Raw genomic sequence first — 17,845 nt, 5'->3', positions numbered from 1 at the left:
AGTGGTTCATGCCTGTAATCCCAGTACTTTGGGAGGCCAAGGTAGGCAGATCACTTGAGCCCAAGAGTTCAAGACCAGCCTGGGTAACATAATGAAACCCCATCTCTATAAAAACTACAAAAATTAGCCAGGCATGGTGGTGCATGCCTGTAGTCCCAGCTACTGGGGAGTCTGAGGTGGGAAGATCACCTGAGCCTGGGAGGTCGAGGATGCAGTGCACAGAGATCACACCACTGCATTCCAGGCTGGGTGACAGAACAAGACCCTGTCTCAAAAAACACAATTAAATTAAAAGAAAGGTTGTATTTGTTCCCTACTGCTAGGTACCAAATGACTCCCCAGCCTAGGGGCTTAAAGTGGCAATGAACAGTTTCTGTGGTCCAGGAATTCAGGAATGGCTTAGCTGGGTGGCTCTGGCTCAGAGCCTCTCATGAGGTTGCAGTCACAATGCTACTGGCCAGGGCTACAGTCATCTGAAGGCTCAACAGGGGCTGATGGATCTGCTTCCAAGATGGCTCACTCACATGGCTGATGAGCTGGTGCTGGTGCTGGCAGGAGGCCTCAGTTCCTCATCCTGCAGACCTCTCCCCAGGGCTGCCTGAGTGTCCTCACAGCATGGTGACTGGCCTCCCCCAGAGTGAGTGATCCTAGAGGGAGCCCCATGGGCCACTGTATCTCATGACCTAACCTCAGAAGTCACACACTGTTACTATTTCCACAATGTCCTAGTGCAGTGAGCTCTATCCAGTGTGGGAGGGGATATTCATGAAGGCAGGGATTCCTGGGAACCATCTGAGGCTGGCATCCCCAAGACAAAGAAAGTATAAACATGAAGTTCTCAGCAGTATGTTTCATTCACAAAGATTTGTGGAAGCTTTTTAAAGGCTCCCCAATTTCATAACACACGATAGCTGATATGGTTTGGATCTGTGTCCCCACCAAATCTCATGTCGAATTGTAATCCCCAGGGTTGGAGGTGGGGCCTGATGGGAGGTGATCGGATCATGGGGGCAGAGTTTTCATGAATGATTTAGCACCATCCCCCCGGTACTGTATAATGAGTGAGTTCTCACAAGATCTGGTTAAGGGTGTGGCACCTCCCTGCTCTCTCTCTTCCTCCTGCTCCAGCCGCGTGAAGTGCTGGCTTCCCCTTCACCTTCCACCACGATTTTAAGTTTCCTGAGGCCGCCCCAGAAGCCAAGCAGATGCCAGCATCCTGCTTCCTGTCCACCCTGTGGAATCGTGAGCCAAATGTCTCTTCTTTATCAATTATGCAGTCTCAGGTATTCCTTTATAGCAGTGCAAGAATGGACTAATACGAAATCTATGTGCTTATACTTTCGTAGAACAACTCTGGAAGAATGTACTTTTCACGAACTTTTTGAATCTCACATTTTTCTCCTCTTCTAATAAATATACATTTTAAAAATAATTATCAGATAATCAAAAGGAGTGTCCATGGAGTTTGGAAAGAAGTTTTTTCATATATCCAAACCACAAATATTTGTGAAGCTCCTGCTGTGCCCCAAGCTTTGTTCTTGGCACTGGAAATGGTGAAGGGAACAGAGCTTCACCACCCTCATGGGCTGGGTTCTTTTCCTAGGGCTGCCATAACGAAATGCCACTGATGGAGTCACATAAGCAAGAGAAATGTATTGTCTCACCATTCTGGGGGCTAGAAGTTTGAAATCAAGGTGTCAGCTGGGCCAGTTATGTTGAGGGCTGTGAGGGGAGGGCTTGTTGCAGGCTGGCTTCTTAACTTGCGGACGGCCGTCTTCACATTCAAGTGGCATCCTTGCCATATGTACGAGTGCCCACATTTCCCCTTTTTATAAGGACACCAGTCTATTGGATTAGGCCCTACCCTAATGACCTCATTTTAACGTGGGTTCCTTTGTAAAGACCATTTCTTCAAATAAGGTCACATTCTGTGATATTGAGGGGGTTGGGAATTCAACACAGGAATTTTCAGAGAGGGGACACAATTTAACTCGTAACCTGAGTGAGGGAGATGATAAGCAAAGGGGTCTGTAATACCCGAGGAGCCCAGGGAGATGGAGAGGGAGAAAGCAGCCCGGGGGAGGTCCACGATGGGCAAAGAAAGGGGTGGCCTGTAGGTAGAAAGTGGGGGGCGGGGAGCAGAAGAAGCAGACAGAGGGTTGAGAGTCACCAGGAGACACTGAGCAGGGAATCCGGGGTGGTGGCTGGAGGGAAACCTGGGATCAAGAGGGAGTCTTACCTGCTTTTATGATGAAATATCTTGTAAGCTGAAAAGACAAAAACAAAAATCAGAAAAGGAGGGCAAGGCCGCAGGTGGAGGGACGGGCCTCTTCTGGGTGCGGAGAGGAAGAGAGAGAGGGCGGAGAGGCAGGTGTGTGCTCATGGTGCGGGGTAGGAGACCTGCTGAGTGAGGAGGTGCCAGGCTGCAAGGGCCCTGAGGAGGGAGAAGGCTCAGGGTTTGGCTGAGGGACACAGGAAGCTTGCAGGAAGTGGGGGCTCCCAGCCCTCTCTCAGCCCCCAGACCTCCCTCCCAATCCCCAACCCACCCTGGCAGCTTCTGTCCTTCCGTTTCCTTCCCATCTCTCCCAGGGCCCCTCCTACCGCCTGTGGGTCTGTCCCTCCCCACAGCTGTCCTGCTGATCAATGGATGCTGTGTTCTCTCTGGCTCCCTTCCACGTGTCCCCGCCTCGCAGGGGCCACGGCCTCACCCCGGGGGTGCACAGGCCTGTGGTCAAAGCAATCTCCATCTGGCCACAGGGAAGTTCCGCCTCCACATCTATGACAATATTTGAAATTCTTCAGAAGTTGCATTTTATGTTATCACACCCATTGGGTCCTGCTCACCTTTTGAAAACCCTCCAGGGACCCCCGACTGCTCAGAGAACAAAACCCAGACACTTTAAAGTGACCTCCAAGGCTCTGCATGCTTCAGCTTCTGCATTGCTTTGTAGCAACTTTTTATCTTGAAATAATTTTAGATTGACAGAAGAGTTGCAAAGACAGTATGAAAAATTCCAGTATACCTTTTCTCCGGTTCCCCTCATGTTAACATCTTACAACACCATTAGCACATTTATCAAAACTGAGACATTAACATTGGTACAATGACGTGTTACTTTTGTAGGAAATGAAAGTAATTATGGATTTTTTTTCGTTTTGATTGTGGAACATGCCATAGAGACAAAGGCACATATGTACAGTCTGAAGAAAAACAATAAATACCCTTGAACTCACTAATACATTTAAGAAATAGAATATTACTGTTACCCCTGACACTCTGCATGCTCCTTCCTGATCAAACCCCCCTGCCTCAGTGATTGAAGTAGGAATGTTAATTTATGGGGGTGACTGATGACATAGAGAGAAAGAAGAATTCATTACTTACAATTCCAAGACAAAGCATCACACAGTGCCACAGAGGGCCACGGGGGCAGCACCAGGAGGCCGTGCAGATGCCTGCGTCATGCTTCCTGTGCACCCTGTAGAGTGTACACCCTTGGGTGAGGAGGTAGAAGCAGGGGCAAAGACAGCACCAGGTCAGAGGCTTTATTGGAGTTTCCAGGAGAAAGGCAAGGCAAGGCAGACTAAACATCGTGCTCTCAGAACGGTGCACAATTTAAAACTTATGAATTGTTTATTTCTGGAACTTTTCATTTATTTTCAGACCGAGGTTGACCTCGGGTAACTGAAACCACAGAAAGTGGAACTGCAGATAAGCAGGGCTGCTGTATAGTATATGATCGTCTTCATGTTACAATGTTTCTATTTTCTTTTTTGAGACAGAGTCTCGCTCTGTCGCCTAGGCTGGAGTGCAATGGTGCAATCTCAGCTCACCTTAACCTCCGCCTCCTGGGTTCATGCGATTCTCCTGCCTCAGTCTCCTGAGTAGCTGGGATTACAGGTGTGAGCCACCAAACCCAGCTAATTTTTGTATTTTTAGTAGAGATGGGATTTCATCATGTTGGCCAGGCTGGTCTTGAACTCCTGACTTCAAATGATCCGCCGGCCTCGGCTTCCCAAAGTACTGGGATTACAGGCGTGAGCCACTGCGCCCAGCCAATGTTTCTATGTTCGATTGTTAATGGCTATCTGATTTCTCTCCAGGTGCACAATGCTTCTTTGAGTATCTCCGTATCTGTGGCTGATATCCAGATGCAAGGCTTCTTCTGGGCATCCCTGGGATTGGGAGTGCATAGACATGCATGGTCAAATTACAGCACAGCCTGTACACTTTTACTGAAGATGGTGAAGATGGAAACCTGTTTTCCAAAGTTTACATGTTCACCAGCTCCCTCCAGACCCTCATCTGCCTTTGGTGCTGTCTGGCTTTGTTTGTTTGTTTATTTATTTATAGAGATGGGACCTCCCTATGTTGCCCAGGCTGGTCTCAAACTCCTGGACCCAAGCCATCCTCCAAAAGTGCTGGGATTACAAGTGTGAGCCAACATGCCTAGCCTGACTTTAAAATTTTTGCCAATCCAGTGGGTATGTAATGATATCTCAGTGAGTCTTAATCTGCACTTCTTTGATTGATAATGAGATTGAGCATTTTTTTCATGTTTTTAAATCATTTATGCTTCTTTTGTGAAATTCCTGTTCTTTTGTTGCCCAATTTCTATTGTGTTATTTATTAATCTTTTTCTTATTGTTCATAGGCGTTTTTCTATATTATGGATGCTGCTCTTCGGTTAGTCACATGTGTTGCAAATCTTGCAAATTGTGACTCATCTTTTCATTCTCTGAATGGGGTCTTTTCATAACAGGGTCCTCTAAATTTTAATGTAGTCAAATTTGTCAACTATTTTCTTTATGGGTTAAACTTTTTAATCTCATGTTTTTTAAGTTTCATTAAAGAATCTTTTCATAAAGATGCTCTCCTATATTTTATTATAAAGTTGTAAAGTTTTACCATTTATATTTAAATCCTTAATCCATCTGGAATGGATTTTTAATGTGTGGGATGACATAAGGAATCATTTTCATTTTCTTCCATATGAATAGTGAGTTATTCTGGCACCATTTCCTGGGAAGACCATCCTTTTCTCCTGGATTTGTGATGCAGTCTGTGTTATCACCTTTTCGTATATGCATGAAAAAAAATGTTAAGGAAAAAGCCAAGCGAAATAAAATGGTAGAGGCAACACTTTGGCCCAGCAAGTCTATGTCTAAGTGCTTATCCTAAAGAAATAACTGTAAATGCAAAAAAAAAAAAAATTATCTCAAAGATGTGGTTTATAAGAGCCAAAAATTAGCAAACAATTTCATTGCATATGGAACAAAATAAATTGTTTAGATAAATTTTCTTACATCTATACAATGGAACATTATGCAGTAATCTAAAAAGATATGGTAGATTTTAAGGTGATGACATGGAAAGAAAAATTGAAAAGCACAGACTATGGAACCACATCCAGATACAGTATAATCCTCACTATGTAATCTAGAGGTAGGTTCTTAGACAAATTACAAAAGAGGGAGGATATATACCAAACTGCAAGCGGTTTATCTGTATTATCTGGCTTTTAAAAAAGTTTGTCTTCTTAGCATCCCAGTATACTATATGAATTTTTATAGTGATATCAGGCAATTATAAATAAAACATAGTTCACTTTCTCCATGTTAAAAAAACATGATGTTGCATATGCTTAGGTTAATACCATAGGACCCAGCAACCCATTCCTAGGTATTTTCTTAAGAATCTAAGAACATTTATGTTGACACCAAAGCCAGTATGTGAAAATTCATCATAGCTCCATTCACCCAAAACTGGAGGCAACCCAGATGTCCTTCAACCAGTGTGTGATAAACAAGCTATGGTTCACCCACACAATGGAATGTTACTCAGCAACAAAAAGAAACACTATTGATGGATGCAATACCATGGATAAACTTCAGAGCACTGTCCTAAGTGAAAGGAGCCAGACCCAAAAGGCTACATACACTATAATTCCATTTGTTATATGGATATTCTGGAAGAGGCACACTTATAGGAAAACAAAACATCAGTGTTTGCCAGGGGCGGGGATGGTGGGAGAGATTTACTATAAAGGGGCACGGGGACGTTTTGGGGGTGAAGGAACTGTTCTGTATCTTGATTATGGTGATGATTACATGACTATGGGTTTGTCAAAACTCATAAACCTACTAACTAGAAACTACCCACTAGAAAGGATAAATTTTACAATATGTAAGTTACACCTCAATAAAGAATCGCAAGCTATAAAAGGTGCTGCAGGTAATACCTTTGTAAATTAAAATACAGCAACAATGTGAAAGCTAAAGAAAACATACGTGATGTAAGAACGTTTAATGATATGGAAAAACTTTCACAGTATCGTCAAATGAATATCCCTGTTGCATAACGCTGTAATACACAAGTCTATGTACACAAAGGCACGCATACATGCACACACCGGTAGAAAGAAAAAAAACTGCTGGATAAACACCGCAAATGGTGTCCACAGGTCTCTCTGAGTGGAGGCGTCACTGCTGGTCTTTATTTTCTTTTGCTCCCTGGGTTTGCTGTTTTCCCACGACGTTTCCCACATTGTGTTCCCGCTGGCGTCCATGGCTGGCTCGGGGAGGCTGGGAGGAGGTGGCCACTCCACAGCTGGGAAAACCGCAGCCTCCCGATGAACCCTGGCTGACAACCTGTCTATGTTTACTTTTCCTCCCTGGGCAGACAAGGCGGGAGACTGGAAGAAGGGGCCAGAAATTCAGACTCAGAAGCCCCCTCCAGAGGCCACAAGGCAGCCTGGCCCTCCCTGAACCAGTGGCTCCCACTCACTGGCCCCTTGTCTCTGCCTGGACTCCTGTGGGTGAGTGGAAGGCCAAGAGGGCGCCCTCTGGTGCCCACCAGATAGAGTTAATCACTTAACTGTGTGACCCTGGGCCAACTATTCAACTTCTCTGTGCCTCGGGTCCTCCTCCAAACGTGGGGATAAAGACAGTGCTTGCCTCGTGGAGATGTTGTGTGTGTATACATGCATACACACATGTGCAAAGAGCTTAGAGCCCCACCTGGTACCATTTACACGCTCAGTAAATGCTTAGGAGGATTGTTGTGGCAACCCAGCAGCCTGATGTGTAAGCCTATGGTCCCATCTCAGGGCATGTGGGTGTCACAGGATCGTAGTCCTGGCGGCCCAAAAATAATGTTAAAATGACTCAGGGACTTCACTTGTGCTTCTGAGCTTCCTGAAGGAAATAGGCACAGTCTATAGAACTACTTCCTAACACTCCCCTTAGTTCAACTGTCCACTTCTTCAGCACAGTCCCTGCCATGTCTTTGGAGGTCCCCCTGCTCCAGACTTCCTTCATTCAGCCAACAGTGTTTACTGGTCACGTGCTATGTGCCAGCTGCTGTTTTAGGCTCTTAGAATAAATCAGAAAACAAAATAGATGAAAAATGCCCATTGTCCACATGTAGATTCTAGAGGTCTCCCCAGAGTAAAGCACAGACCCTTGGCCTTCCTCTGACCTGCCCCTTTCTTCTTCGTTCTGCACCCAGAACGCAAGAAAACCCTGCAGCCCTTCCTGGGAGGGCGGTGGAGAGGAAAGATCTGAGTTGGCCAAGCCAGGCTCTCCAGTAGGCAGGGCTCCAGCAGAGGCTGGGCACGTTCGGTCGTCAGCAACTGTGTCCCATTACCTGTGGAAAGCGCCAGCCCTGGCCTGGCAAACAGTAGGAGTTCATCAAGGGTGCCTTCGTTGTACAGTGGTTGCCTTGTACCCAGTTGGATTGGCAGCAGCTTCAGGGCACGAGGAGTGACTGTTCACTCCTTGGGGAACTTGCAGCACAGGGCAAGGTGCACAGTAGGCACTTGGTGGCCAGCAGGGCCCTCTGGGGCACCCTATAGGGGAATCTCTTGCTGAGTCCACGGAAGGCCCATGTCAGAATCCAGTAATGTGCTGGGGAGGCGAGCTGGGATTGGGTTGGAAGTGGCGCTCACCAGCCCAGTCAGGGTTCCTCTTAAAAAGCCAGCACAGTGCCTCACCTGTTTGTATGCCCTCTCCTGGCTCATCTCCCATCCATTAGTCCTCAAGGTACATCTGTGAGTCCCATGGGTCAGGTAGTGGGTACAATGGGAGGAGACGAGGGTGTGGACTTGTCTTCAGATCCACCTCTTAGTACCTGTGAGACGTCAGCAACCACCCTGACCCTCTGTGTCTTCATCTGTAAAATGCACGTATTAGTCTCTTCCTTGGTGGAAAGGATTAAATGAGATGCTGCATATGGAGACATGTTGGGGTTTTGTAAGTGCTCATGCTCCCTTTTCCCTCAGGAAGAAAGCCTCCACCTTCAGACTATCAGGCACTTGGGGACAGACCCCAGGATACTGCCTTTTGTGGCTCTTACCACCTATGGTCACCTCAGTTACTCAAGCCATACATACATGTTCGTGTATCCCCCACGTATACACAGAAACTCACAGGCATTATATCAACCAGGGTTCCTAGTTGCAAGCAACAGAAAGAAACCATGACTGACTTAAGCAGAAAAGGAATTTCTCAAAAGGATATTATTTGATTTATGGAATCACAGGAAATTTTCCAGGTCTCCACCTGGAAGGCAGAATGAACCTTATTAAAATTAGTTGAGATGCACACTTAGCATTGTGCCTTGCACAGAGTAAGTGCTCAGTAACTCTTATCCAATAATAATGAAAGCACATCTTATGGTGTGACACCTCTGCTCAAAATCCTTTCATAGATCCAATTGTCTAACATGGAAACCCTGGCCTCTGGGCTGTGGATACTTGTGATGGGGGAGGTGGTGCAGGCTCCAAATTCTTTCCAAGAGTGTGCAAACCCGCAGACCCATGAAGCATTGTCTGTAGGCCAGCACTCATCCTCCACCCCTCTGCCTGCTTCTCCGCTCTCCTAGTTCCTTCTCCCTCCTGTAGGAATTCAGCATTGCCACTCTGATTGGCTGGATTTTGGGGCATTGATTGAGCCTTGTTTTCTAGTGGGCAGGAGGCTCTGTGGCTTAAAGGCCACGGGCCCAGCTGCCAATGAATCAGTACTTTGTTTCCCCAGGTAGAGTGGGGAAGAGGGGGCAGGGAACTGGCAGGGCAAGTTTGGGGCCTTCTGCTCCAAGGTCCCTCTAGCCAAACTTTATCAATGTCATCCAACATGCCCCTGGCTCTCCATTTCAGATGTCTGTAAACTGGAGACTAAAAAATGCAAATGTGTTTAAAAGAGTTGCTAAAATTTCAGCGGCTTTTTCTCAGTGTTTTGCAAATCTAACTACTATCATGGGAGGACCTTTGTACTTGAAAAACTTGGAGTGTCACCCACCACCCAGAACAAGACCAAAGCATGGCTCTCAGTGCCTTTGCTTAAACAGTTCCCTCCACCTGGCCTGCCCTTCCCCCATGCCCCTCCTACGCCATCACAGATGCCAGCTCAGAGAGGCAGCTCCTGCTGGCTGCATGGTGTCCCACCTGGACTCTGCCACCAGCCTCTTCACAGCCTCTAGCCTTCGGTGCTACCTACCTGATCCCACCCATACATCTAGCAGGCAGAGGGACTGGTCCAGAAATGCACACCTGGTCACCTTGATTGCCCTGAGCCCTGCCCTGCAGCCAGTTACCTGGGTTTTCCACCAGGCATCCATTTAGCTTAGTCATCTTCCTCTGGGACACTGGCCGTTTGATGGTGACAGATTAGGCCCAGGTTTCTGAGAATCAGGAAGATGAAGCAACAGGCAAAGCAGGTTGAGCCTCACTTCCTTCCCCTTCCACAGGAGGCTCCTGCCCTGGCTGGCAGAGGAGGTGTGAGTCCTGCCATTTCCTGGCCTATAAGATGCCCCTCAAGGCTGGGCGCAATGGCTCACACCTGCAATCCCAGCACTTTGGGAGGCCAAGGTGGGCGGATCACCTGAGGTCAGAAGTTTGAGACCAGCCTAACCAATATGGTAAAATCCCATCTCTACCAAAAAAAAAAAAAATTAGCCGGGTGTGGTGGTATGTGCCTGTAATCCTCCTCAGGAGGCTAAGGTGGTAGAATAGCTTGAACCCGGGAGGCGGAGGTTGCAGTGAGCCAAGACTGCACCACTGCACTGCAGCCTGGGCAACAGAGGGAGACCCAGCCAAAAAAAAAAAAAAATGCCCCTTAAGTTTCCCAGCCTGAATATATGCTGTCACCTGAGCCACTGAGAGGCTCCCCCATGGCTCCAGTTAGTGGGAGGAACTGGAGTCTCAAGAGAGAAGGAAAACGGAACTCAAACAACCTTTGCAGACACTCAGACCGGCTGCTAAGTGCCACGCACACATTTGATCACACTGACTCCTCTGGCAAGTCCTATAAGGCTGGTGTTACTATCCCATTTTACAGAGGAAGAAACTGAGGGTGGCTGAGGTAGCGACCCTTCCTAATGGGTGGAAGTGAGATTGAACTGAGCTGCACAGTCAGCATTTATCCCCTCGACAAAGAGTAATAACTGCCCCCGTGGTCCAGGCCTGGCTTGCCAAAGGCTGTACATTTTGTGTGGAATAAACCTAAGCTGCCATGGGAGGGAGGGAGTTCAGGGAAGGCTTCCTGGAGGACGCAGTGTTGCATGCCAGGCGGTGGGAAATGCATCTCCGAAGGCGTGGAGGTGTGACAAAGGTTCACATGTTCAAGGTTATTTCTCTGTTAGTGTTTCTTGAGGGGTGGCATCAACTGGGAGCTTCCCAAGCCTTGTCGCCTACCCTGTACTTAGGATCAGGGTGTGGGACTTGCTTTTGAAAATCGGCATGGTCACAAGCTCCTGGGAGGTTGTACTTCAATGTGGCAGTGCGAGAACCCGTGGGGTGGGATCTGGAGGGCCCTGTGGGCCTGTTAGGGAAGTGGGCCTTGCCCCGTGGTGATGCAGAGGGGGGCGGTGCTGGTGTCGGCTTCAGAGAGATCTCTTCGGCAGGTGTAGGTGACCAGCTTGGAGCCTGAGCACGTGAGACAAGGCCGGAGCGGCCATCAGGAGGCTAGACAGCAGGAATCAAGGTCTGGACTTCAGAGTGGTCAAGAGGATAGAAAGAATAGAGAAAGAGAGAAGGAGGGCTTGAAGAGGGCTTCCACGTTCCGGCTTTACGGAGGAGGTGACAGGGAGCTGGGTTTGGAGAACTGGTGGAGCCGAGCCAGCACTGCAGCCCTTACACCAGGGCAGGTCAGGAACCCACAGGCCCTATGCCTCAGGGTGCCCCACACCTTAGAGTGCCTTCCTCAGAACTTTCTAGGTCCCACCTGGCACCTAGAACCAGCTAAGGACAGCAGTGTCATCGGCGTGGGCACCCCAGGCCCGGAGTCAGGCCCCGATCTGCTGTCTCATTCCTCATTTATTCTCTATGGAGCACTTTCCAGCCCTGGACCCTGAGGATGGACCTGCCAGGTGCCCTGAGAGCTCTGGGACTCATCCTACGAGGTGTCCTGGGGCCCTGGGGCCAGGTCCCAGTTTCAGGAGGGTGCCTGGAGAGCTGATCATCGCTGCTGGCCAGCGCGATGTTACTTTGGTGGAGTCATGTGAAATTGGGCTGCCAGAATGGTCCTCACATGCTGATTTGAGATGACCCCAAACATTTGCCTGCCCAGGGCTCTGCCTAAGGACAGTCGTGGCTGCAGCCACACTTGCTGCTGGTTGGTACCTAGACACTGCCCTGAGATCCCTGGGTGCCTTCCTGCTACACCAGACAGGATGACTCAGGCGAGGTCCTTGGGGAGGCCACCCTGGAACCCACTGGCCAGTGACTCCCACCTGCTGGTCCCTCCTCATGTATTACACCTCCACCTTAATCAGACAGTCAACGTCAATATCCCCAGCAACAGGACCGTTGAATGTCACATGACCTGAGGCACTGAGAAGAACGCAGCATCCCTTCTGTGGTTTCCTTGCTCAAAGGGCATGACCTGAGTCCAGTCCCGAGGAAACACAGCCAAACCCAAACTGACAGACATTCTGCAAAGTAGCTGGGTTGCCCTCTCCAAAAATGTAAGTCATGAAAACACCGAGAAACGGTTCCAGCTTAAAAGAGACCAAAAGCTGGGCGCGGTGGCTCACGCCTGTAATCCCAACACTTTGGGAGGCAGAGGCAGGCAGATCATGAGGTCACGAGTTCCAGACCAGCCTGACCAACATGGTGAAACCCCATCTCTACCAAAAAGTACAAAAATTAGCCAGGCGTGGTGGCACATGCCTGTAATCTCAGTTACTCGGGAGGCTAAGGCAGGAGAATCGCTTGAACCCAGGAGGTGGGGGTTGCAGTGAGCCAAGATCACACCACTGTACTCCAGCCTGGGCAGTAAGAGTAAAACTCCATCTGAAAAAAAAGAAAAAAAAAGAGACCAAGAGACATGAGAAGAAACTGCAACAGGAGGTCCTGGATTGGAACCTAGACCCACTCACATCATTATTGGTACCACTGGTGAAATGGGAATGGGGTCTGTGGATTAGCTGGTAATACTGTATTAATGTTTGTGCTGTGATAGGCCAGGCATGGTGGCTCACACCTGTAATCCCAGCACTTTGGAGGCTGAGGCAGGCAGATCACAAGGTCAAGAAATCGAGACCATCCTGGCTAACGTGGTGAAACGCTGTTTTTACTAAAAATACAAAAAGTAGCTGGGTGTGGTGGCACGTGCCTGTAATCCCAACTACTTGAGAGGCTGAGGCAGGAGAATCGCTTAAACCTGGGAGACAGAAATTGCAGTGAGCCGAGATCACGCCACTACACTCCAGCCTGGTGACAGAGAGAGATTCTGTCTAAAAAAAAAAAAAAAATGTGCTGTTTGTGCTGTGATTATGCAGGAAAGTGTCCGTGTTTTTAGGAAACACAAACTAAAATATTATGCATGCATTTACACCCAAATAATTCTGAAAAGATATTTACATATATACATCTATACACATATATATTCATATATAGATACACCTGTAAAGATAAGTTTAGTAAAACTTTACTAACTTGGACAATCTGTGTGAGGTAAATATAGGAATTTTTTACTATTTTTGAAACTGTTCTGTAAGTTTGGTATTATTTCAAAATAAAAAATTGAAAGCAATTTTAGAGTCTTAACAACCACAAATGATAATAGACACGGCATAATTGAGCATCTCGTATGGACTCCAATGCGTTCGCTCGTTTAATCTAACATTAACAACACAAGGTAGATATTATTAATCCTGTTTTACAGAAAAGGAAAGAGTCTCAGAGTGGTTAGTGACTTTCCCGAGGTCACACAGCTTGAAAGCAACAGAGGCCAGAATTGAACCTAGGCCAAACTGGCCTAAGAACCAGTGCTCTCAATTTCTCAGAGGTGGAGAAATGGGCAAGTAAACAGATGACAATTACACAGGGTGGCAATTATGGAGACAGACTCTGAAGGGAGTCCAGAGAACCTGGAAGGCTCCATGTAGGAGGCGATATTTGAACTGGGCCTTGAAGCATGTATAGGAGTTTTCCAGTTATGGACAGAAAGTCTCCAGGTAGAAGAAATGGCATAGTCAATGGTGCAGAAGCTTGAAAGGATAGGTCCCTGGAGGTTGTTTTTCTGGGCCTCACCAATTTGTGGGTAAAAATGTGGTCACATTAAGTGTCACTGGATTTTGTCATTGCCTACAAAATACCCCTCATGCTTCTCCAGGAGTCCACAATCCACAGTCACCTCCATCACATAACGCAACAGGAGGCGCCCCCTCCCCTCATTTTGAAGTCTTCAACATCTCTTTCCCATTTTTCTGCTTGTGTGGCCTTAGGCAAGTTGCATAACTTCTCTGAGCCTCAATGTTTTCATCTGTGAAATGGAGCCAATGATACCTACTTTCAGGGTTAGATAAGGATTAAAAGAGAATGTCAGCCAAGGGCTTGGCTTGGTTTCTGATATGGATTAAGCCCTTCAAAGATGGTGGCTGTTCTTATGAATGAGGACCCTAGGTCCCAGAAAGGGGCAAAGACTGGTCCAGGTTCACACAGCCAAGCAGAGGCAAAACCAAGGCTCCACCCCAGGCCCTGGTCCTCACTAACCTCCCCCTAACCCCAGCCCTCCAGTGTTCCCAGCTCGTGCTCTCCCCAGGATAAGGCAGAACCAGGCAGCGAGCGGCTCTCTACCAGCTGCCGCCAGCAGCTCTCTCAGGGCTCAGCTGGTTGGGGCTTGGCTAATTTCCTCATGTGGCCGAGGGGAAACAGCCCCAAGTATCGGAGGCCGTTGCATATTTGGCAACAGCCAACTGCCCCTATTGCTTTTCTTCCCGTGATCTTCCCTCGGGCTGGAGGAGGCCAGGCCTGCCATGAGCCAACATTGTGACACAGGTGAAACACTCCAGTTTCCTGCGCAAAAGAAGCCAGAGAGGCACCCTCCCTTCCACCCACCCCTGGAGAGCTGCTCCATCTTGTCTTCCTTTCCCTCAGCCTTCAGCTCGTCCCAGAAACTGCCCTTTGTTCAGGGCTCAGGCCTTTAGTCTGAAAAACCATCAGCCCTTCCATCAGCCCCCCAGCACCAAGGCAGACGCCCCCCACTGGAAGCCTTGGGGGTTTGCCAGGCCAGACTGAGCTCATCCTTAGTCTCCAAGCACTTAGAGTCTGGAACTATGCTCTGACTCTTCTTTCAATGTATTCACTATTGAGTATATCTTGTGTCCCACTCTGGGATTGCTGTAATAATAATAATGAATGTTAGTATTAATAATAATGAAGAAGATCAGCCCCCACCGGGTGCCCCTTGGAGGCTCATATCCTTCTGACCAGATTACTCAAAGGAGCCCGTTTATGAGAAGTGAAGCTGGGAAGGAGACAGTGTTTTTTTCAGCATAACAAAGCAGGAGACACCCTCTTAAGAGTTTACGCCGTAATACAAAATGTACACAATGTTTGATTGTCTTCCTTTCTTTTTTTTTTTTTTTTTTTTTTGAGACGGAGTCTCGCTCTGTCACCCAGGCTGGAGCGCAGATCACAGCTCACTGCAACCTCTGCCTCCCAGGCTCAAATGATCCTCCCACCTCTACCTCCCAAGCAGCTGGGGCTACAGGTGTGGGCCACCATGCTGGCTAATTTTTGTATTTTTTGTAGTAACGGGGTTTTGCCATGTTGCCCAGGCTGGTCTCGAACTCCTGGACTCAAGAGATTTGCCCACCTAGGCTTCCCACCATGCTGGCCTGATTGTCTTTTCCATACTGCACCTTGAGGCTGGATCTCCAGGAGGGCCTGCTCCCCTCCTCCCCTTCACCCTCCAGCATCTACCACAAGCTCCTCCTTCACCTGCAACCCCCACTCAGGATCAAAGAATGGCTGGCAGCAGAGCCTGGAAGCCAGACACACAGAGGAAGGGGGGACCCTGGTGGGTGAGGGAGGGAAAGGGCTAGAGAATCAGAGCTGAGGGGAGGGAGAGTACAGGGCCTCAGGTGACCACAGAGGTGACCTCTTGTTAAACCCGAGCAAGACCTGTGCCTGAGGATGGAGTGTGGGGACAAACGAGGAAACAGGTTCAGCAAGTTTAAGCAGCAAGCTCACAGTCACAGAGTGAGGAAGTGGCAGAGCTGGGATCTGGGCCCAGATTTGTCAGGTTCCAAACCACCCCTTAACAGCCTTGCTGTGCTGCAGGGGCTCACCTAAGGCAGGCAATGGCTGCTGCTCCTCGCAGCCCCTGGCAGAGTGGAAGGCTCACAGAGGCAATGTCAGCCACAGATTCCTCTATCTTTGCACCTATCCAGTCCAAACCCAGAGGCCAGAGGGCCAAGAGCTCAGTTTCCAGTGCCCCCGGTGTGTATTCCCGGGGAGTCTGAGGCTCTCCAGTCAGCTAGTGATGAAGGTTGACTTATGATTATTTACTGAGCACCTTCTCTGTGTAAATCAGTTCACACCTATTAATCTCATTTCATCCTCAGGAACGACTTCCATGGGGAGCACTGTTTCCTCATCTTTAAACGAGGAACCCCAATTTCAGAAAGGTAGAGGAACTTGGCCAGGCTCACAGAGTAGGGTAGACTGGCTGGGACTATGAACCCAGATCTGCCTGGCTCTAAACCCAATTCACTTTCTTCTGGAAAAAGTCGACAACCCAAGGACAGAAGAGCAGGAAAATAGACAGATCCAGCCCTTGAATTGACCAACTCTTGATCCACCCCATCTGTGAATTTCTACTGAGAAGAATATATTTTCCCTATGATTTAAGCTGCGTCAAATTGAAAGAGCAGGAGAGAGTTTTGGGGGACGACAGGATTCTTCTATATCCTGACTGTGGTCCTGGTTACAACACATAGCTATAGATGTATCAAAATTCCTAGAACTAAAAGGAACTCTAGGAAGCAAATATGGCAGAATGTTAAGGTATTATAAACCCAGGTGGTCTATTCTTGTCCACAGGTTTGAAATATTTTATAATAATTTTAACAAAAAGAAAAAACAAAAAGCAGGAGGAGGAGGAAGAGGAAAAGGATATTTGGGGGAAAGTCTGTTTAGATGGGACGGCTGGAGCTGCTGCAGCCATCTTGCAACCATGAAAGGAGCCAGTGTAACAGCAAATCTGACACAGGGGGATGGGAGAACAGAGAGATGGAAAGATGATCCTGTAGATGTCTGTCAGTTGCTGAATCAATCAGAATCTCAAGCCTGTCCTCCCTCTGGACTTCCTCTCTGCGATCATAAATTTGTTTATTGTTGAAGCAATGTGAGTTGGTGGTTTCTGATACTTGGGTTGAAGACACTGTCACTGATACAGGATACGGGGTCAGATCTGAAGCAGTGGGGCAGCTCCATGGCCAGCAGCAGTGCTGACAAGGAGGCGGTGGAAAGTCACTGATGGGCTCATCTAGATCTGCTGGGCATGAGACATCGGGGAAGCCAGTGGGTTGCTTGTTCAGAAACTTGCCAGCTGGTTTTTGTTGTTGTTGTTGTTGTTTTTGTTTTGGGGGTGGTGGTGGGATGGGGAGCACAGGGTCTTGCTCTATCGCCCGGGCTTGAGTGCAATGGCATGATCTTGACTCACTGCAACCTCTGCCTCCTGGGTTCAAGAGATTCTCGTGGTGCTCGCTTTGGCAGCATATATACTAAAACTGGAACGATACAGAGAAGATTAGCATGGCCCCTGTGCAAGGATGACACACAAATTTGTGAAGCTTTCCATATTTAAAAAAAGAAAAAAAGAGAGATTCTCGTGCCTCGGCCCCCTGAACAGCTGGGATTACAGATGCACACCACCACGCCTGGCTAATTTTTGTATTTTTAGTAGAGACGGGGTTTCACCGTGTTGGTCAGACTGGTCTCGAACTCGTGGCAATAAGTGATCCACCTGCCTTGGCTCCCCAAAGTGCTGAGATTACAGGTGTGAACCACCACCCCCAGCCGTCAGCTGGTTTTAAGATTCTAATTTTATAGCAATGTAGGTTGTTGTCCTGTGATTTCATCTTAACATTCCTTTCCTAGCTGACACCCTCACTGATACCACATCTACCTGGGCCTTGGGGAACTCAGGAACTTCGAGCAACTAAGAACTGGAGGTGTTCAAAAATGTGCAAGATAATTTTTCAAAAATCTAATTTTTGTGACAAGTCATCAATCTATGTGTTCTCGCTGCTAATCTTCCCGGTACAGATGCAGACATCTGAGTCTGGGGGCTCAAATCACTTGGAAAAAGGGAGAGCCGGGGTGAGGGCCTACAGTCATAACTCCTCCTGGCACCTGCCTCAGGTAAGGGAAAATCTTCTATCCATGAAAGGAGGAATGACCATGACAGTGATGTGATCGCTGCATCTCAGTTTCCTTGTCTCCAAAATGGGGAAGAGATCAGGCTTGGCCTTAATCCCAACACTTGGAGAGGCTGAGGCAGGTGGATTGCTTGAGCCCAGGAGTTCAAGACCAGTCAGGACACATAGTGAGACCCC

The 17,845-nt window shown here is 48.1% G+C and overlaps 1 non-coding gene across 1 annotated transcript; it reads left to right on the top strand.

The window, feature by feature from the left end:
• The first annotated feature begins 16,987 nt into the window (after nt 1-16,987).
• LOC112429274 (U6 spliceosomal RNA) lies at nt 16,988-17,094 on the top strand. Its single transcript, XR_003021466.1, has one exon. It is a non-coding gene; the product is annotated as a U6 spliceosomal RNA (small nuclear RNA).
• The last annotated feature ends 751 nt before the right edge of the window (nt 17,095-17,845 follow it).

Source organism: Macaca nemestrina, chromosome 15, assembly GCF_043159975.1.
Source record: "Macaca nemestrina isolate mMacNem1 chromosome 15, mMacNem.hap1, whole genome shotgun sequence".
Classification (NCBI taxonomy): domain Eukaryota; kingdom Metazoa; phylum Chordata; class Mammalia; order Primates; family Cercopithecidae; genus Macaca; species Macaca nemestrina.
The sequence above is the reverse complement of the archived record's forward strand: the minus strand, read 5'-3'. Positions and strand labels throughout refer to the sequence as shown.